The sequence below is a fragment of the Rhododendron vialii genome, chromosome 10a (assembly GCF_030253575.1).
Source record: "Rhododendron vialii isolate Sample 1 chromosome 10a, ASM3025357v1".
NCBI classification, from domain to species: domain Eukaryota; kingdom Viridiplantae; phylum Streptophyta; class Magnoliopsida; order Ericales; family Ericaceae; genus Rhododendron; species Rhododendron vialii.
Window position 1 is genome coordinate 11,511,799 of NC_080566.1, and position 15,577 is coordinate 11,527,375.

At 58.3% G+C, this 15,577-nt stretch overlaps 38 non-coding genes across 38 annotated transcripts; all 38 read left to right on the top strand.

Moving 5' to 3' along the window:
• Positions 1-136: 136 nt before the first annotated feature.
• On the top strand, positions 137-255 carry LOC131306107 (5S ribosomal RNA). The gene has a single exon (XR_009193657.1). It is a non-coding gene; the product is annotated as a 5S ribosomal RNA (ribosomal RNA).
• Positions 256-547: 292 nt separating this feature from the next.
• Positions 548-666, top strand: LOC131306108 (5S ribosomal RNA). The gene has a single exon (XR_009193658.1). It is a non-coding gene; the product is annotated as a 5S ribosomal RNA (ribosomal RNA).
• Positions 667-954: 288 nt separating this feature from the next.
• On the top strand, positions 955-1,073 carry LOC131306109 (5S ribosomal RNA). Its single transcript, XR_009193659.1, has one exon. It is a non-coding gene; the product is annotated as a 5S ribosomal RNA (ribosomal RNA).
• A 292-nt stretch (positions 1,074-1,365) lies between these two features.
• LOC131306110 (5S ribosomal RNA) lies at positions 1,366-1,484 on the top strand. The gene has a single exon (XR_009193660.1). It is a non-coding gene; the product is annotated as a 5S ribosomal RNA (ribosomal RNA).
• A 288-nt stretch (positions 1,485-1,772) lies between these two features.
• On the top strand, positions 1,773-1,891 carry LOC131306111 (5S ribosomal RNA). The gene has a single exon (XR_009193661.1). It is a non-coding gene; the product is annotated as a 5S ribosomal RNA (ribosomal RNA).
• Positions 1,892-2,183: 292 nt separating this feature from the next.
• On the top strand, positions 2,184-2,302 carry LOC131306113 (5S ribosomal RNA). Its single transcript, XR_009193663.1, has one exon. It is a non-coding gene; the product is annotated as a 5S ribosomal RNA (ribosomal RNA).
• Positions 2,303-2,594: 292 nt separating this feature from the next.
• LOC131306114 (5S ribosomal RNA) lies at positions 2,595-2,713 on the top strand. The gene has a single exon (XR_009193664.1). It is a non-coding gene; the product is annotated as a 5S ribosomal RNA (ribosomal RNA).
• Positions 2,714-3,001: 288 nt separating this feature from the next.
• Positions 3,002-3,120, top strand: LOC131306115 (5S ribosomal RNA). Its single transcript, XR_009193665.1, has one exon. It is a non-coding gene; the product is annotated as a 5S ribosomal RNA (ribosomal RNA).
• A 288-nt stretch (positions 3,121-3,408) lies between these two features.
• Positions 3,409-3,527, top strand: LOC131306116 (5S ribosomal RNA). Its single transcript, XR_009193666.1, has one exon. It is a non-coding gene; the product is annotated as a 5S ribosomal RNA (ribosomal RNA).
• A 292-nt stretch (positions 3,528-3,819) lies between these two features.
• Positions 3,820-3,938, top strand: LOC131306117 (5S ribosomal RNA). The gene has a single exon (XR_009193667.1). It is a non-coding gene; the product is annotated as a 5S ribosomal RNA (ribosomal RNA).
• A 288-nt stretch (positions 3,939-4,226) lies between these two features.
• Positions 4,227-4,345, top strand: LOC131305221 (5S ribosomal RNA). Its single transcript, XR_009192816.1, has one exon. It is a non-coding gene; the product is annotated as a 5S ribosomal RNA (ribosomal RNA).
• A 292-nt stretch (positions 4,346-4,637) lies between these two features.
• On the top strand, positions 4,638-4,756 carry LOC131306118 (5S ribosomal RNA). Its single transcript, XR_009193668.1, has one exon. It is a non-coding gene; the product is annotated as a 5S ribosomal RNA (ribosomal RNA).
• A 288-nt stretch (positions 4,757-5,044) lies between these two features.
• Positions 5,045-5,163, top strand: LOC131306119 (5S ribosomal RNA). Its single transcript, XR_009193669.1, has one exon. It is a non-coding gene; the product is annotated as a 5S ribosomal RNA (ribosomal RNA).
• Positions 5,164-5,455: 292 nt separating this feature from the next.
• Positions 5,456-5,574, top strand: LOC131306120 (5S ribosomal RNA). The gene has a single exon (XR_009193671.1). It is a non-coding gene; the product is annotated as a 5S ribosomal RNA (ribosomal RNA).
• Positions 5,575-5,862: 288 nt separating this feature from the next.
• Positions 5,863-5,981, top strand: LOC131306121 (5S ribosomal RNA). The gene has a single exon (XR_009193672.1). It is a non-coding gene; the product is annotated as a 5S ribosomal RNA (ribosomal RNA).
• A 292-nt stretch (positions 5,982-6,273) lies between these two features.
• Positions 6,274-6,392, top strand: LOC131306122 (5S ribosomal RNA). Its single transcript, XR_009193673.1, has one exon. It is a non-coding gene; the product is annotated as a 5S ribosomal RNA (ribosomal RNA).
• Positions 6,393-6,684: 292 nt separating this feature from the next.
• Positions 6,685-6,803, top strand: LOC131306124 (5S ribosomal RNA). The gene has a single exon (XR_009193675.1). It is a non-coding gene; the product is annotated as a 5S ribosomal RNA (ribosomal RNA).
• Positions 6,804-7,095: 292 nt separating this feature from the next.
• LOC131306125 (5S ribosomal RNA) lies at positions 7,096-7,214 on the top strand. Its single transcript, XR_009193676.1, has one exon. It is a non-coding gene; the product is annotated as a 5S ribosomal RNA (ribosomal RNA).
• Positions 7,215-7,502: 288 nt separating this feature from the next.
• Positions 7,503-7,621, top strand: LOC131306127 (5S ribosomal RNA). The gene has a single exon (XR_009193677.1). It is a non-coding gene; the product is annotated as a 5S ribosomal RNA (ribosomal RNA).
• A 288-nt stretch (positions 7,622-7,909) lies between these two features.
• LOC131306128 (5S ribosomal RNA) lies at positions 7,910-8,028 on the top strand. Its single transcript, XR_009193678.1, has one exon. It is a non-coding gene; the product is annotated as a 5S ribosomal RNA (ribosomal RNA).
• A 292-nt stretch (positions 8,029-8,320) lies between these two features.
• Positions 8,321-8,439, top strand: LOC131306129 (5S ribosomal RNA). Its single transcript, XR_009193679.1, has one exon. It is a non-coding gene; the product is annotated as a 5S ribosomal RNA (ribosomal RNA).
• Positions 8,440-8,727: 288 nt separating this feature from the next.
• On the top strand, positions 8,728-8,846 carry LOC131306130 (5S ribosomal RNA). Its single transcript, XR_009193680.1, has one exon. It is a non-coding gene; the product is annotated as a 5S ribosomal RNA (ribosomal RNA).
• Positions 8,847-9,138: 292 nt separating this feature from the next.
• Positions 9,139-9,257, top strand: LOC131306131 (5S ribosomal RNA). The gene has a single exon (XR_009193682.1). It is a non-coding gene; the product is annotated as a 5S ribosomal RNA (ribosomal RNA).
• A 292-nt stretch (positions 9,258-9,549) lies between these two features.
• On the top strand, positions 9,550-9,668 carry LOC131306132 (5S ribosomal RNA). The gene has a single exon (XR_009193683.1). It is a non-coding gene; the product is annotated as a 5S ribosomal RNA (ribosomal RNA).
• A 288-nt stretch (positions 9,669-9,956) lies between these two features.
• Positions 9,957-10,075, top strand: LOC131306133 (5S ribosomal RNA). The gene has a single exon (XR_009193684.1). It is a non-coding gene; the product is annotated as a 5S ribosomal RNA (ribosomal RNA).
• A 288-nt stretch (positions 10,076-10,363) lies between these two features.
• On the top strand, positions 10,364-10,482 carry LOC131306134 (5S ribosomal RNA). The gene has a single exon (XR_009193685.1). It is a non-coding gene; the product is annotated as a 5S ribosomal RNA (ribosomal RNA).
• Positions 10,483-10,774: 292 nt separating this feature from the next.
• LOC131306136 (5S ribosomal RNA) lies at positions 10,775-10,893 on the top strand. Its single transcript, XR_009193687.1, has one exon. It is a non-coding gene; the product is annotated as a 5S ribosomal RNA (ribosomal RNA).
• Positions 10,894-11,181: 288 nt separating this feature from the next.
• Positions 11,182-11,300, top strand: LOC131306137 (5S ribosomal RNA). Its single transcript, XR_009193688.1, has one exon. It is a non-coding gene; the product is annotated as a 5S ribosomal RNA (ribosomal RNA).
• A 292-nt stretch (positions 11,301-11,592) lies between these two features.
• LOC131306138 (5S ribosomal RNA) lies at positions 11,593-11,711 on the top strand. The gene has a single exon (XR_009193689.1). It is a non-coding gene; the product is annotated as a 5S ribosomal RNA (ribosomal RNA).
• Positions 11,712-12,003: 292 nt separating this feature from the next.
• Positions 12,004-12,122, top strand: LOC131306139 (5S ribosomal RNA). Its single transcript, XR_009193690.1, has one exon. It is a non-coding gene; the product is annotated as a 5S ribosomal RNA (ribosomal RNA).
• Positions 12,123-12,414: 292 nt separating this feature from the next.
• LOC131306140 (5S ribosomal RNA) lies at positions 12,415-12,533 on the top strand. Its single transcript, XR_009193691.1, has one exon. It is a non-coding gene; the product is annotated as a 5S ribosomal RNA (ribosomal RNA).
• Positions 12,534-12,825: 292 nt separating this feature from the next.
• On the top strand, positions 12,826-12,944 carry LOC131306141 (5S ribosomal RNA). The gene has a single exon (XR_009193692.1). It is a non-coding gene; the product is annotated as a 5S ribosomal RNA (ribosomal RNA).
• Positions 12,945-13,232: 288 nt separating this feature from the next.
• On the top strand, positions 13,233-13,351 carry LOC131306143 (5S ribosomal RNA). Its single transcript, XR_009193693.1, has one exon. It is a non-coding gene; the product is annotated as a 5S ribosomal RNA (ribosomal RNA).
• A 288-nt stretch (positions 13,352-13,639) lies between these two features.
• Positions 13,640-13,758, top strand: LOC131306144 (5S ribosomal RNA). The gene has a single exon (XR_009193694.1). It is a non-coding gene; the product is annotated as a 5S ribosomal RNA (ribosomal RNA).
• A 292-nt stretch (positions 13,759-14,050) lies between these two features.
• LOC131306145 (5S ribosomal RNA) lies at positions 14,051-14,169 on the top strand. Its single transcript, XR_009193695.1, has one exon. It is a non-coding gene; the product is annotated as a 5S ribosomal RNA (ribosomal RNA).
• Positions 14,170-14,457: 288 nt separating this feature from the next.
• LOC131306146 (5S ribosomal RNA) lies at positions 14,458-14,576 on the top strand. The gene has a single exon (XR_009193696.1). It is a non-coding gene; the product is annotated as a 5S ribosomal RNA (ribosomal RNA).
• A 292-nt stretch (positions 14,577-14,868) lies between these two features.
• On the top strand, positions 14,869-14,987 carry LOC131306148 (5S ribosomal RNA). Its single transcript, XR_009193698.1, has one exon. It is a non-coding gene; the product is annotated as a 5S ribosomal RNA (ribosomal RNA).
• Positions 14,988-15,275: 288 nt separating this feature from the next.
• Positions 15,276-15,394, top strand: LOC131305222 (5S ribosomal RNA). The gene has a single exon (XR_009192817.1). It is a non-coding gene; the product is annotated as a 5S ribosomal RNA (ribosomal RNA).
• The last annotated feature ends 183 nt before the right edge of the window (positions 15,395-15,577 follow it).

Genomic DNA, 15,577 nt, shown 5'->3' on the forward strand with positions numbered 1-15,577 from the left:
GTTCGGCCGCAGCCATCCCTCCAACGGGATACGGGGTCCGGCCGGCGAGACGTGGCCAAGAAAGCCAGAGATAGAGCGAGCGGTGCCCGACGGGGCCGAAAAATGGACCAAAAGAATTGAAAGCGGAGTGCCTATCGGGTGCGATCATACCAGCACTAATGCACCGGATCCCATCAGAACTCCGCAGTTAAGCGTGCTTGGGCGAGAGTAGTACTAGGATGGGTGACCCCCTGGGAAGTCCTCGTGTTGCACCCCTTTTTCGTTTTTGTACGAAATCCCTTCCCCGCCCCCCGTTCCCTTCTTTCATCCGGTCGCCGCAACTTCGGCTCATTCCGTCCGGATCTTCCCGGAGAGTTTTCGCTGCAGCGATTTTTCGAGCTGCGAGCCAAAATAGCCCCCTTCAGCGGGCACTTTCGGCCGTAGCCATCCCTCCAACGGGATACGGGGTCCGGCCGGCGAGACGTGGCCAAGAAAGCCAGAGATAGAGGGAGCAGTGCCCGACGGGGCAGAAAAATGGACCAAAAGAATTGAAAGCGGAGTGCCTATCGGGTGCGATCATACCAGCACTAATGCACCGGATCCCATCAGAACTCCGCAGTTAAGCGTGCTTGGGCGAGAGTAGTACTAGGATGGGTGACCCCCTGGGAAGTCCTCGTGTTGCACCCCTTTTTCGTTTTTGTACGAAATCCCTTCCCCGCCCCCCGTTCCCTTCTTTCATCCGGTCGCCGCAACTTCGGCTCATGCCGTCCGGATCTTCCCGGAGAGTTTTCGCAGCGATTTTTCCAGCTTCGAGCCAAAATAGCCCCGTCAGCGGGCACGTTCGGCCGCAGCCATCCCTCCAACGGGATACGGGGTCCGGCCGGCGAGACGTGGCCAAGAAAGCCAGAGATAGAGCGAGCGGTGCCCGACGGGGCCGAAAAATGGACCAAAAGAATTGAAAGCGGAGTGCCTATCGGGTGCGATCATACCAGCACTAATGCACCGGATCCCATCAGAACTCCGCAGTTAAGCGTGCTTGGGCGAGAGTAGTACTAGGATGGGTGACCCCCTGGGAAGTCCTCGTGTTGCACCCCTTTTTCGTTTTTGTACGAAATCCCTTCCCCGCCCCCCGTTCCCTTCTTTCATCCGGTCGCCGCAACTTCGGCTCATTCCGTCCGGATCTTCCCGGAGAGTTTTCGCTGCAGCGATTTTTCGAGCTGCGAGCCAAAATAGCCCCCTTCAGCGGGCACTCTCGGCCGTAGCCATCCCTCCAACGGGATACGGGGTCCGGCCGGCGAGACGTGGCCAAGAAAGCAAGAGATAGAGCGAGCAGTGCCCGACGGGGCAGAAAAATGGACCAAAAGAATTGAAAGCGGAGTGCCTATCGGGTGCGATCATACCAGCACTAATGCACCGGATCCCATCAGAACTCCGCAGTTAAGCGTGCTTGGGCGAGAGTAGTACTAGGATGGGTGACCCCCTGGGAAGTCCTCGTGTTGCACCCCTTTTTCGTTTTTGTACGAAATCCCTTCCCCGCCCCCCGTTCCCTTCTTTCATCCGGTCGCCGCAACTTCGGCTCATGCCGTCCGGATCTTCCCGGAGAGTTTTCGCAGCGATTTTTCCAGCTTCGAGCCAAAATAGCCCCGTCAGCGGGCACGTTCGGCCGCAGCCATCCCTCCAACGGGATACGGGGTCCGGCCGGCGAGACGTGGCCAAGAAAGCCAGAGATAGAGCGAGCGGTGCCCGACGGGGCCGAAAAATGGACCAAAAGAATTGAAAGCGGAGTGCCTATCGGGTGCGATCATACCAGCACTAATGCACCGGATCCCATCAGAACTCCGCAGTTAAGCGTGCTTGGGCGAGAGTAGTACTAGGATGGGTGACCCCCTGGGAAGTCCTCGTGTTGCACCCCTTTTTCGTTTTTGTACGAAATCCCTTCCCCGCCCCCCGTTCCCTTCTTTCATCCGGTCGCCGCAACTTCGGCTCATTCCGTCCGGATCTTCCCGGAGAGTTTTCGCTGCAGCGATTTTTCGAGCTGCGAGCCAAAATAGCCCCCTTCAGCGGGCACTCTCGGCCGTAGCCATCCCTCCAACGGGATACGGGGTCCGGCCGGCGAGACGTGGCCAAGAAAGCCAGAGATAGAGCGAGCAGTGCCCGACGGGGCAGAAAAATGGACCAAAAGAATTGAAAGCGGAGTGCCTATCGGGTGCGATCATACCAGCACTAATGCACCGGATCCCATCAGAACTCCGCAGTTAAGCGTGCTTGGGCGAGAGTAGTACTAGGATGGGTGACCCCCTGGGAAGTCCTCGTGTTGCACCCCTTTTTCGTTTTTGTACGAAATCCCTTCCCCGCCCCCCGTTCCCTTCTTTCATCCGGTCGCCGCAACTTCGGCTCATTCCGTCCGGATCTTCCCGGAGAGTTTTCGCTGCAGCGATTTTTCGAGCTGCGAGCCAAAATAGCCCCCTTCAGCGGGCACTCTCGGCCGTAGCCATCCCTCCAACGGGATACGGGGTCCGGCCGGCGAGACGTGGCCAAGAAAGCCAGAGATAGAGCGAGCAGTGCCCGACGGGGCAGAAAAATGGACCAAAAGAATTGAAAGCGGAGTGCCTATCGGGTGCGATCATACCAGCACTAATGCACCGGATCCCATCAGAACTCCGCAGTTAAGCGTGCTTGGGCGAGAGTAGTACTAGGATGGGTGACCCCCTGGGAAGTCCTCGTGTTGCACCCCTTTTTCGTTTTTGTACGAAATCCCTTCCCCGCCCCCCGTTCCCTTCTTTCATCCGGTCGCCGCAACTTCGGCTCATGCCGTCCGGATCTTCCCGGAGAGTTTTCGCAGCGATTTTTCCAGCTTCGAGCCAAAATAGCCCCGTCAGCGGGCACGTTCGGCCGCAGCCATCCCTCCAACGGGATACGGGGTCCGGCCGGCGAGACGTGGCCAAGAAAGCCAGAGATAGAGCGAGCGGTGCCCGACGGGGCCGAAAAATGGACCAAAAGAATTGAAAGCGGAGTGCCTATCGGGTGCGATCATACCAGCACTAATGCACCGGATCCCATCAGAACTCCGCAGTTAAGCGTGCTTGGGCGAGAGTAGTACTAGGATGGGTGACCCCCTGGGAAGTCCTCGTGTTGCACCCCTTTTTCGTTTTTGTACGAAATCCCTTCCCCGCCCCCCGTTCCCTTCTTTCATCCGGTCGCCGCAACTTCGGCTCATGCCGTCCGGATCTTCCCGGAGAGTTTTCGCAGCGATTTTTCCAGCTTCGAGCCAAAATAGCCCCGTCAGCGGGCACGTTCGGCCGCAGCCATCCCTCCAACGGGATACGGGGTCCGGCCGGCGAGACGTGGCCAAGAAAGCCAGAGATAGAGCGAGCGGTGCCCGACGGGGCCGAAAAATGGACCAAAAGAATTGAAAGCGGAGTGCCTATCGGGTGCGATCATACCAGCACTAATGCACCGGATCCCATCAGAACTCCGCAGTTAAGCGTGCTTGGGCGAGAGTAGTACTAGGATGGGTGACCCCCTGGGAAGTCCTCGTGTTGCACCCCTTTTTCGTTTTTGTACGAAATCCCTTCCCCGCCCCCCGTTCCCTTCTTTCATCCGGTCGCCGCAACTTCGGCTCATTCCGTCCGGATCTTCCCGGAGAGTTTTCGCTGCAGCGATTTTTCGAGCTGCGAGCCAAAATAGCCCCCTTCAGCGGGCACTCTCGGCCGTAGCCATCCCTCCAACGGGATACGGGGTCCGGCCGGCGAGACGTGGCCAAGAAAGCCAGAGATAGAGCGAGCAGTGCCCGACGGGGCAGAAAAATGGACCAAAAGAATTGAAAGCGGAGTGCCTATCGGGTGCGATCATACCAGCACTAATGCACCGGATCCCATCAGAACTCCGCAGTTAAGCGTGCTTGGGCGAGAGTAGTACTAGGATGGGTGACCCCCTGGGAAGTCCTCGTGTTGCACCCCTTTTTCGTTTTTGTACGAAATCCCTTCCCCGCCCCCCGTTCCCTTCTTTCATCCGGTCGCCGCAACTTCGGCTCATGCCGTCCGGATCTTCCCGGAGAGTTTTCGCAGCGATTTTTCCAGCTTCGAGCCAAAATAGCCCCGTCAGCGGGCACGTTCGGCCGCAGCCATCCCTCCAACGGGATACGGGGTCCGGCCGGCGAGACGTGGCCAAGAAAGCCAGAGATAGAGCGAGCGGTGCCCGACGGGGCCGAAAAATGGACCAAAAGAATTGAAAGCGGAGTGCCTATCGGGTGCGATCATACCAGCACTAATGCACCGGATCCCATCAGAACTCCGCAGTTAAGCATGCTTGGGCGAGAGTAGTACTAGGATGGGTGACCCCCTGGGAAGTCCTCGTGTTGCACCCCTTTTTCGTTTTTGTACGAAATCCCTTCCCCGCCCCCCGTTCCCTTCTTTCATCCGGTCGCCGCAACTTCGGCTCATTCCGTCCGGATCTTCCCGGAGAGTTTTCGCTGCAGCGATTTTTCGAGCTGCGAGCCAAAATAGCCCCCTTCAGCGGGCACTCTCGGCCGTAGCCATCCCTCCAACGGGATACGGGGTCCGGCCGGCGAGACGTGGCCAAGAAAGCCAGAGATAGAGCGAGCAGTGCCCGACGGGGCAGAAAAATGGACCAAAAGAATTGAAAGCGGAGTGCCTATCGGGTGCGATCATACCAGCACTAATGCACCGGATCCCATCAGAACTCCGCAGTTAAGCGTGCTTGGGCGAGAGTAGTACTAGGATGGGTGACCCCCTGGGAAGTCCTCGTGTTGCACCCCTTTTTCGTTTTTGTACGAAATCCCTTCCCCGCCCCCCGTTCCCTTCTTTCATCCGGTCGCCGCAACTTCGGCTCATGCCGTCCGGATCTTCCCGGAGAGTTTTCGAAGCGATTTTTCCAGCTGCGAGCCAAAATAGCCCCGTCAGCGGGCACGTTCGGCCGCAGCCATCCCTCCAACGGGATACGGGGTCCGGCCGGCGAGACGTGGCCAAGAAAGCCAGAGATAGAGCGAGCGGTGCCCGACGGGGCCGAAAAATGGACAAAAAGAATTGAAAGCGGAGTGCCTATCGGGTGCGATCATACCAGCACTAATGCACCGGATCCCATCAGAACTCCGCAGTTAAGCGTGCTTGGGCGAGAGTAGTACTAGGATGGGTGACCCCCTGGGAAGTCCTCGTGTTGCACCCCTTTTTCGTTTTTGTACGAAATCCCTTCCCCGCCCCCCGTTCCCTTCTTTCATCCGGTCGCCGCAACTTCGGCTCATTCCGTCCGGATCTTCCCGGAGAGTTTTCGCTGCAGCGATTTTTCGAGCTGCGAGCCAAAATAGCCCCCTTCAGCGGGCACTTTCGGCCGTAGCCATCCCTCCAACGGGATACGGGGTCCGGCCGGCGAGACGTGGCCAAGAAAGCCAGAGATAGAGGGAGCAGTGCCCGACGGGGCAGAAAAATGGACCAAAAGAATTGAAAGCGGAGTGCCTATCGGGTGCGATCATACCAGCACTAATGCACCGGATCCCATCAGAACTCCGCAGTTAAGCGTGCTTGGGCGAGAGTAGTACTAGGATGGGTGACCCCCTGGGAAGTCCTCGTGTTGCACCCCTTTTTCGTTTTTGTACGAAATCCCTTCCCCGCCCCCCGTTCCCTTCTTTCATCCGGTCGCCGCAACTTCGGCTCATGCCGTCCGGATCTTCCCGGAGAGTTTTCGCAGCGATTTTTCCAGCTTCGAGCCAAAATAGCCCCGTCAGCGGGCACGTTCGGCCGCAGCCATCCCTCCAACGGGATACGGGGTCCGGCCGGCGAGACGTGGCCAAGAAAGCCAGAGATAGAGCGAGCGGTGCCCGACGGGGCCGAAAAATGGACCAAAAGAATTGAAAGCGGAGTGCCTATCGGGTGCGATCATACCAGCACTAATGCACCGGATCCCATCAGAACTCCGCAGTTAAGCGTGCTTGGGCGAGAGTAGTACTAGGATGGGTGACCCCCTGGGAAGTCCTCGTGTTGCACCCCTTTTTCGTTTTTGTACGAAATCCCTTCCCCGCCCCCCGTTCCCTTCTTTCATCCGGTCGCCGCAACTTCGGCTCATTCCGTCCGGATCTTCCCGGAGAGTTTTCGCTGCAGCGATTTTTCGAGCTGCGAGCCAAAATAGCCCCCTTCAGCGGGCACTCTCGGCCGTAGCCATCCCTCCAACGGGATACGGGGTCCGGCCGGCGAGACGTGGCCAAGAAAGCCAGAGATAGAGCGAGCGGTGCCCGACGGGGCCGAAAAATGGACCAAAAGAATTGAAAGCGGAGTGCCTATCGGGTGCGATCATACCAGCACTAATGCACCGGATCCCATCAGAACTCCGCAGTTAAGCGTGCTTGGGCGAGAGTAGTACTAGGATGGGTGACCCCCTGGGAAGTCCTCGTGTTGCACCCCTTTTTCGTTTTTGTACGAAATCCCTTCCCCGCCCCCCGTTCCCTTCTTTCATCCGGTCGCCGCAACTTCGGCTCATTCCGTCCGGATCTTCCCGGAGAGTTTTCGCTGCAGCGATTTTTCGAGCTGCGAGCCAAAATAGCCCCCTTCAGCGGGCACTCTCGGCCGTAGCCATCCCTCCAACGGGATACGGGGTCCGGCCGGCGAGACGTGGCCAAGAAAGCCAGAGATAGAGCGAGCAGTGCCCGACGGGGCAGAAAAATGGACCAAAAGAATTGAAAGCGGAGTGCCTATCGGGTGCGATCATACCAGCACTAATGCACCGGATCCCATCAGAACTCCGCAGTTAAGCGTGCTTGGGCGAGAGTAGTACTAGGATGGGTGACCCCCTGGGAAGTCCTCGTGTTGCACCCCTTTTTCGTTTTTGTACGAAATCCCTTCCCCGCCCCCCGTTCCCTTCTTTCATCCGGTCGCCGCAACTTCGGCTCATTCCGTCCGGATCTTCCCGGAGAGTTTTCGCTGCAGCGATTTTTCGAGCTGCGAGCCAAAATAGCCCCCTTCAGCGGGCACTCTCGGCCGTAGCCATCCCTCCAACGGGATACGGGGTCCGGCCGGCGAGACGTGGCCAAGAAAGCCAGAGATAGAGCGAGCAGTGCCCGACGGGGCAGAAAAATGGACCAAAAGAATTGAAAGCGGAGTGCCTATCGGGTGCGATCATACCAGCACTAATGCACCGGATCCCATCAGAACTCCGCAGTTAAGCGTGCTTGGGCGAGAGTAGTACTAGGATGGGTGACCCCCTGGGAAGTCCTCGTGTTGCACCCCTTTTTCGTTTTTGTACGAAATCCCTTCCCCGCCCCCCGTTCCCTTCTTTCATCCGGTCGCCGCAACTTCGGCTCATGCCGTCCGGATCTTCCCGGAGAGTTTTCGCAGCGATTTTTCCAGCTTCGAGCCAAAATAGCCCCGTCAGCGGGCACGTTCGGCCGCAGCCATCCCTCCAACGGGATACGGGGTCCGGCCGGCGAGACGTGGCCAAGAAAGCCAGAGATAGAGCGAGCGGTGCCCGACGGGGCCGAAAAATGGACCAAAAGAATTGAAAGCGGAGTGCCTATCGGGTGCGATCATACCAGCACTAATGCACCGGATCCCATCAGAACTCCGCAGTTAAGCGTGCTTGGGCGAGAGTAGTACTAGGATGGGTGACCCCCTGGGAAGTCCTCGTGTTGCACCCCTTTTTCGTTTTTGTACGAAATCCCTTCCCCGCCCCCCGTTCCCTTCTTTCATCCGGTCGCCGCAACTTCGGCTCATGCCGTCCGGATCTTCCCGGAGAGTTTTCGCAGCGATTTTTCCAGCTTCGAGCCAAAATAGCCCCGTCAGCGGGCACGTTCGGCCGCAGCCATCCCTCCAACGGGATACGGGGTCCGGCCGGCGAGACGTGGCCAAGAAAGCCAGAGATAGAGCGAGCGGTGCCCGACGGGGCCGAAAAATGGACCAAAAGAATTGAAAGCGGAGTGCCTATCGGGTGCGATCATACCAGCACTAATGCACCGGATCCCATCAGAACTCCGCAGTTAAGCGTGCTTGGGCGAGAGTAGTACTAGGATGGGTGACCCCCTGGGAAGTCCTCGTGTTGCACCCCTTTTTCGTTTTTGTACGAAATCCCTTCCCCGCCCCCCGTTCCCTTCTTTCATCCGGTCGCCGCAACTTCGGCTCATTCCGTCCGGATCTTCCCGGAGAGTTTTCGCTGCAGCGATTTTTCGAGCTGCGAGCCAAAATAGCCCCCTTCAGCGGGCACTCTCGGCCGTAGCCATCCCTCCAACGGGATACGGGGTCCGGCCGGCGAGACGTGGCCAAGAAAGCCAGAGATAGAGCGAGCAGTGCCCGACGGGGCAGAAAAATGGACCAAAAGAATTGAAAGCGGAGTGCCTATCGGGTGCGATCATACCAGCACTAATGCACCGGATCCCATCAGAACTCCGCAGTTAAGCGTGCTTGGGCGAGAGTAGTACTAGGATGGGTGACCCCCTGGGAAGTCCTCGTGTTGCACCCCTTTTTCGTTTTTGTACGAAATCCCTTCCCCGCCCCCCGTTCCCTTCTTTCATCCGGTCGCCGCAACTTCGGCTCATGCCGTCCGGATCTTCCCGGAGAGTTTTCGCAGCGATTTTTCCAGCTTCGAGCCAAAATAGCCCCGTCAGCGGGCACGTTCGGCCGCAGCCATCCCTCCAACGGGATACGGGGTCCGGCCGGCGAGACGTGGCCAAGAAAGCCAGAGATAGAGCGAGCGGTGCCCGACGGGGCCGAAAAATGGACCAAAAGAATTGAAAGCGGAGTGCCTATCGGGTGCGATCATACCAGCACTAATGCACCGGATCCCATCAGAACTCCGCAGTTAAGCGTGCTTGGGCGAGAGTAGTACTAGGATGGGTGACCCCCTGGGAAGTCCTCGTGTTGCACCCCTTTTTCGTTTTTGTACGAAATCCCTTCCCCGCCCCCCGTTCCCTTCTTTCATCCGGTCGCCGCAACTTCGGCTCATTCCGTCCGGATCTTCCCGGAGAGTTTTCGCTGCAGCGATTTTTCGAGCTGCGAGCCAAAATAGCCCCCTTCAGCGGGCACTCTCGGCCGTAGCCATCCCTCCAACGGGATACGGGGTCCGGCCGGCGAGACGTGGCCAAGAAAGCCAGAGATAGAGCGAGCAGTGCCCGACGGGGCAGAAAAATGGACCAAAAGAATTGAAAGCGGAGTGCCTATCGGGTGCGATCATACCAGCACTAATGCACCGGATCCCATCAGAACTCCGCAGTTAAGCGTGCTTGGGCGAGAGTAGTACTAGGATGGGTGACCCCCTGGGAAGTCCTCGTGTTGCACCCCTTTTTCGTTTTTGTACGAAATCCCTTCCCCGCCCCCCGTTCCCTTCTTTCATCCGGTCGCCGCAACTTCGGCTCATTCCGTCCGGATCTTCCCGGAGAGTTTTCGCTGCAGCGATTTTTCGAGCTGCGAGCCAAAATAGCCCCCTTCAGCGGGCACTCTCGGCCGTAGCCATCCCTCCAACGGGATACGGGGTCCGGCCGGCGAGACGTGGCCAAGAAAGCCAGAGATAGAGCGAGCAGTGCCCGACGGGGCAGAAAAATGGACCAAAAGAATTGAAAGCGGAGTGCCTATCGGGTGCGATCATACCAGCACTAATGCACCGGATCCCATCAGAACTCCGCAGTTAAGCGTGCTTGGGCGAGAGTAGTACTAGGATGGGTGACCCCCTGGGAAGTCCTCGTGTTGCACCCCTTTTTCGTTTTTGTACGAAATCCCTTCCCCGCCCCCCGTTCCCTTCTTTCATCCGGTCGCCGCAACTTCGGCTCATGCCGTCCGGATCTTCCCGGAGAGTTTTCGCAGCGATTTTTCCAGCTTCGAGCCAAAATAGCCCCGTCAGCGGGCACGTTCGGCCGCAGCCATCCCTCCAACGGGATACGGGGTCCGGCCGGCGAGACGTGGCCAAGAAAGCCAGAGATAGAGCGAGCGGTGCCCGACGGGGCCGAAAAATGGACCAAAAGAATTGAAAGCGGAGTGCCTATCGGGTGCGATCATACCAGCACTAATGCACCGGATCCCATCAGAACTCCGCAGTTAAGCGTGCTTGGGCGAGAGTAGTACTAGGATGGGTGACCCCCTGGGAAGTCCTCGTGTTGCACCCCTTTTTCGTTTTTGTACGAAATCCCTTCCCCGCCCCCCGTTCCCTTCTTTCATCCGGTCGCCGCAACTTCGGCTCATGCCGTCCGGATCTTCCCGGAGAGTTTTCGCAGCGATTTTTCCAGCTTCGAGCCAAAATAGCCCCGTCAGCGGGCACGTTCGGCCGCAGCCATCCCTCCAACGGGATACGGGGTCCGGCCGGCGAGACGTGGCCAAGAAAGCCAGAGATAGAGCGAGCGGTGCCCGACGGGGCCGAAAAATGGACCAAAAGAATTGAAAGCGGAGTGCCTATCGGGTGCGATCATACCAGCACTAATGCACCGGATCCCATCAGAACTCCGCAGTTAAGCGTGCTTGGGCGAGAGTAGTACTAGGATGGGTGACCCCCTGGGAAGTCCTCGTGTTGCACCCCTTTTTCGTTTTTGTACGAAATCCCTTCCCCGCCCCCCGTTCCCTTCTTTCATCCGGTCGCCGCAACTTCGGCTCATTCCGTCCGGATCTTCCCGGAGAGTTTTCGCTGCAGCGATTTTTCGAGCTGCGAGCCAAAATAGCCCCCTTCAGCGGGCACTCTCGGCCGTAGCCATCCCTCCAACGGGATACGGGGTCCGGCCGGCGAGACGTGGCCAAGAAAGCCAGAGATAGAGCGAGCAGTGCCCGACGGGGCAGAAAAATGGACCAAAAGAATTGAAAGCGGAGTGCCTATCGGGTGCGATCATACCAGCACTAATGCACCGGATCCCATCAGAACTCCGCAGTTAAGCGTGCTTGGGCGAGAGTAGTACTAGGATGGGTGACCCCCTGGGAAGTCCTCGTGTTGCACCCCTTTTTCGTTTTTGTACGAAATCCCTTCCCCGCCCCCCGTTCCCTTCTTTCATCCGGTCGCCGCAACTTCGGCTCATGCCGTCCGGATCTTCCCGGAGAGTTTTCGCAGCGATTTTTCCAGCTTCGAGCCAAAATAGCCCCGTCAGCGGGCACGTTCGGCCGCAGCCATCCCTCCAACGGGATACGGGGTCCGGCCGGCGAGACGTGGCCAAGAAAGCCAGAGATAGAGCGAGCGGTGCCCGACGGGGCCGAAAAATGGACCAAAAGAATTGAAAGCGGAGTGCCTATCGGGTGCGATCATACCAGCACTAATGCACCGGATCCCATCAGAACTCCGCAGTTAAGCGTGCTTGGGCGAGAGTAGTACTAGGATGGGTGACCCCCTGGGAAGTCCTCGTGTTGCACCCCTTTTTCGTTTTTGTACGAAATCCCTTCCCCGCCCCCCGTTCCCTTCTTTCATCCGGTCGCCGCAACTTCGGCTCATTCCGTCCGGATCTTCCCGGAGAGTTTTCGCTGCAGCGATTTTTCGAGCTGCGAGCCAAAATAGCCCCCTTCAGCGGGCACTCTCGGCCGTAGCCATCCCTCCAACGGGATACGGGGTCCGGCCGGCGAGACGTGGCCAAGAAAGCCAGAGATAGAGCGAGCAGTGCCCGACGGGGCAGAAAAATGGACCAAAAGAATTGAAAGCGGAGTGCCTATCGGGTGCGATCATACCAGCACTAATGCACCGGATCCCATCAGAACTCCGCAGTTAAGCGTGCTTGGGCGAGAGTAGTACTAGGATGGGTGACCCCCTGGGAAGTCCTCGTGTTGCACCCCTTTTTCGTTTTTGTACGAAATCCCTTCCCCGCCCCCCGTTCCCTTCTTTCATCCGGTCGCCGCAACTTCGGCTCATTCCGTCCGGATCTTCCCGGAGAGTTTTCGCTGCAGCGATTTTTCGAGCTGCGAGCCAAAATAGCCCCCTTCAGCGGGCACTCTCGGCCGTAGCCATCCCTCCAACGGGATACGGGGTCCGGCCGGCGAGACGTGGCCAAGAAAGCCAGAGATAGAGCGAGCGGTGCCCGACGGGGCCGAAAAATGGACCAAAAGAATTGAAAGCGGAGTGCCTATCGGGTGCGATCATACCAGCACTAATGCACCGGATCCCATCAGAACTCCGCAGTTAAGCGTGCTTGGGCGAGAGTAGTACTAGGATGGGTGACCCCCTGGGAAGTCCTCGTGTTGCACCCCTTTTTCGTTTTTGTACGAAATCCCTTCCCCGCCCCCCGTTCCCTTCTTTCATCCGGTCGCCGCAACTTCGGCTCATTCCGTCCGGATCTTCCCGGAGAGTTTTCGCTGCAGCGATTTTTCGAGCTGCGAGCCAAAATAGCCCCCTTCAGCGGGCACTCTCGGCCGTAGCCATCCCTCCAACGGGATACGGGGTCCGGCCGGCGAGACGTGGCCAAGAAAGCCAGAGATAGAGCGAGCAGTGCCCGACGGGGCAGAAAAATGGACCAAAAGAATTGAAAGCGGAGTGCCTATCGGGTGCGATCATACCAGCACTAATGCACCGGATCCCATCAGAACTCCGCAGTTAAGCGTGCTTGGGCGAGAGTAGTACTAGGATGGGTGACCCCCTGGGAAGTCCTCGTGTTGCACCCCTTTTTCGTTTTTGTACGAAATCCCTTCCCCGCCCCCCGTTCCCTTCTTTCATCCGGTCGCCGCAACTTCGGCTCATTCCGTCCGGATCTTCCCGGAGAGTTTTCGCTGCAGCGATTTTTCGAGCTGCGAGCCAAAATAGCCCCCTTCAGCGGGCACTCTCGGCCGTAGCCATCCCTCCAACGGGATACGGGGTCCGGCCGGCGAGACGTGGCCAAGAAAGCCAGAGATAGAGCGAGCAGTGCCCGACGGGGCAGAAAAATGGACCAAAAGAATTGAAAGCGGAGTGCCTATCGGGTGCGATCATACCAGCACTAATGCACCGGATCCCATCAGAACTCCGCAGTTAAGCGTGCTTGGGCGAGAGTAGTACTAGGATGGGTGACCCCCTGGGAAGTCCTCGTGTTGCACCCCTTTTTCGTTTTTGTACGAAATCCCTTCCCCGCCCCCCGTTCCCTTCTTTCATCCGGTCGCCGCAACTTCGGCTCATGCCGTCCGGATCTTCCCGGAGAGTTTTCGCAGCGATTTTTCCAGCTTCGAGCCAAAATAGCCCCGTCAGCGGGCACGTTCGGCCGCAGCCATCCCTCCAACGGGATACGGGGTCCGGCCGGCGAGACGTGGCCAAGAAAGCCAGAGATAGAGCGAGCGGTGCCCGACGGGGCCGAAAAATGGACCAAAAGAATTGAAAGCGGAGTGCCTATCGGGTGCGATCATACCAGCACTAATGCACCGGATCCCATCAGAACTCCGCAGTTAAGCGTGCTTGGGCGAGAGTAGTACTAGGATGGGTGACCCCCTGGGAAGTCCTCGTGTTGCACCCCTTTTTCGTTTTTGTACGAAATCCCTTCCCCGCCCCCCGTTCCCTTCTTTCATCCGGTCGCCGCAACTTCGGCTCATGCCGTCCGGATCTTCCCGGAGAGTTTTCGCAGCGATTTTTCCAGCTTCGAGCCAAAATAGCCCCGTCAGCGGGCACGTTCGGCCGCAGCCATCCCTCCAACGGGATACGGGGTCCGGCCGGCGAGACGTGGCCAAGAAAGCCAGAGATAGAGCGAGCGGTGCCCGACGGGGCCGAAAAATGGACCAAAAGAATTGAAAGCGGAGTGCCTATCGGGTGCGATCATACCAGCACTAATGCACCGGATCCCATCAGAACTCCGCAGTTAAGCGTGCTTGGGCGAGAGTAGTACTAGGATGGGTGACCCCCTGGGAAGTCCTCGTGTTGCACCCCTTTTTCGTTTTTGTACGAAATCCCTTCCCCGCCCCCCGTTCCCTTCTTTCATCCGGTCGCCGCAACTTCGGCTCATTCCGTCCGGATCTTCCCGGAGAGTTTTCGCTGCAGCGATTTTTCGAGCTGCGAGCCAAAATAGCCCCCTTCAGCGGGCACTCTCGGCCGTAGCCATCCCTCCAACGGGATACGGGGTCCGGCCGGCGAGACGTGGCCAAGAAAGCCAGAGATAGAGCGAGCAGTGCCCGACGGGGCAGAAAAATGGACCAAAAGAATTGAAAGCGGAGTGCCTATCGGGTGCGATCATACCAGCACTAATGCACCGGATCCCATCAGAACTCCGCAGTTAAGCGTGCTTGGGCGAGAGTAGTACTAGGATGGGTGACCCCCTGGGAAGTCCTCGTGTTGCACCCCTTTTTCGTTTTTGTACGAAATCCCTTCCCCGCCCCCCGTTCCCTTCTTTCATCCGGTCGCCGCAACTTCGGCTCATGCCGTCCGGATCTTCCCGGAGAGTTTTCGCAGCGATTTTTCCAGCTTCGAGCCAAAATAGCCCCGTCAGCGGGCACGTTCGGCCGCAGCCATCCCTCCAACGGGATACGGGGTCCGGCCGGCGAGACGTGGCCAAGAAAGCCAGAGATAGAGCGAGCGGTGCCCGACGGGGCCGAAAAATGGACCAAAAGAATTGAAAGCGGAGTGCCTATCGGGTGCGATCATACCAGCACTAATGCACCGGATCCCATCAGAACTCCGCAGTTAAGCGTGCTTGGGCGAGAGTAGTACTAGGATGGGTGACCCCCTGGGAAGTCCTCGTGTTGCACCCCTTTTTCGTTTTTGTACGAAATCCCTTCCCCGCCCCCCGTTCCCTTCTTTCATCCGGTCGCCGCAACTTCGGCTCATTCCGTCCGGATCTTCCCGGAGAGTTTTCGCTGCAGCGATTTTTCGAGCTGCGAGCCAAAATAGCCCCCTTCAGCGGGCACTCTCGGCCGTAGCCATCCCTCCAACGGGATACGGGGTCCGGCCGGCGAGACGTGGCCAAGAAAGCAAGAGATAGAGCGAGCAGTGCCCGACGGGGCAGAAAAATGGACCAAAAGAATTGAAAGCGGAGTGCCTATCGGGTGCGATCATACCAGCACTAATGCACCGGATCCCATCAGAACTCCGCAGTTAAGCGTGCTTGGGCGAGAGTAGTACTAGGATGGGTGACCCCCTGGGAAGTCCTCGTGTTGCACCCCTTTTTCGTTTTTGTACGAAATCCCTTCCCCGCCCCCCGTTCCCTTCTTTCATCCGGTCGCCGCAACTTCGGCTCATGCCGTCCGGATCTTCCCGGAGAGTTTTCGCAGCGATTTTTCCAGCTTCGAGCCAAAATAGCCCCGTCAGCGGGCACGTTCGGCCGCAGCCATCCCTCCAACGGGATACGGGGTCCGGCCGGCGAGACGTGGCCAAGAAAGCCAGAGATAGAGCGAGCGGTGCCCGACGGGGCCGAAAAATGGACCAAAAGAATTGAAAGCGGAGTGCCTATCGGGTGCGATCATACCAGCACTAATGCACCGGATCCCATCAGAACTCCGCAGTTAAGCATGCTTGGGCGAGAGTAGTACTAGGATGGGTGACCCCCTGGGAAGTCCTCGTGTTGCACCCCTTTTTCGTTTTTGTACGAAATCCCTTCCCCGCCCCCCGTTCCCTTCTTTCATCCGGTCGCCGCAACTTCGGCTCATTCCGTCCGGATCTTCCCGGAGAGTTTTCGCTGCAGCGATTTTTCGAGCTGCGAGCCAAAATAGCCCCCTTCAGCGGGCACTCTCGGCCGTAGCCATCCCTCCAACGG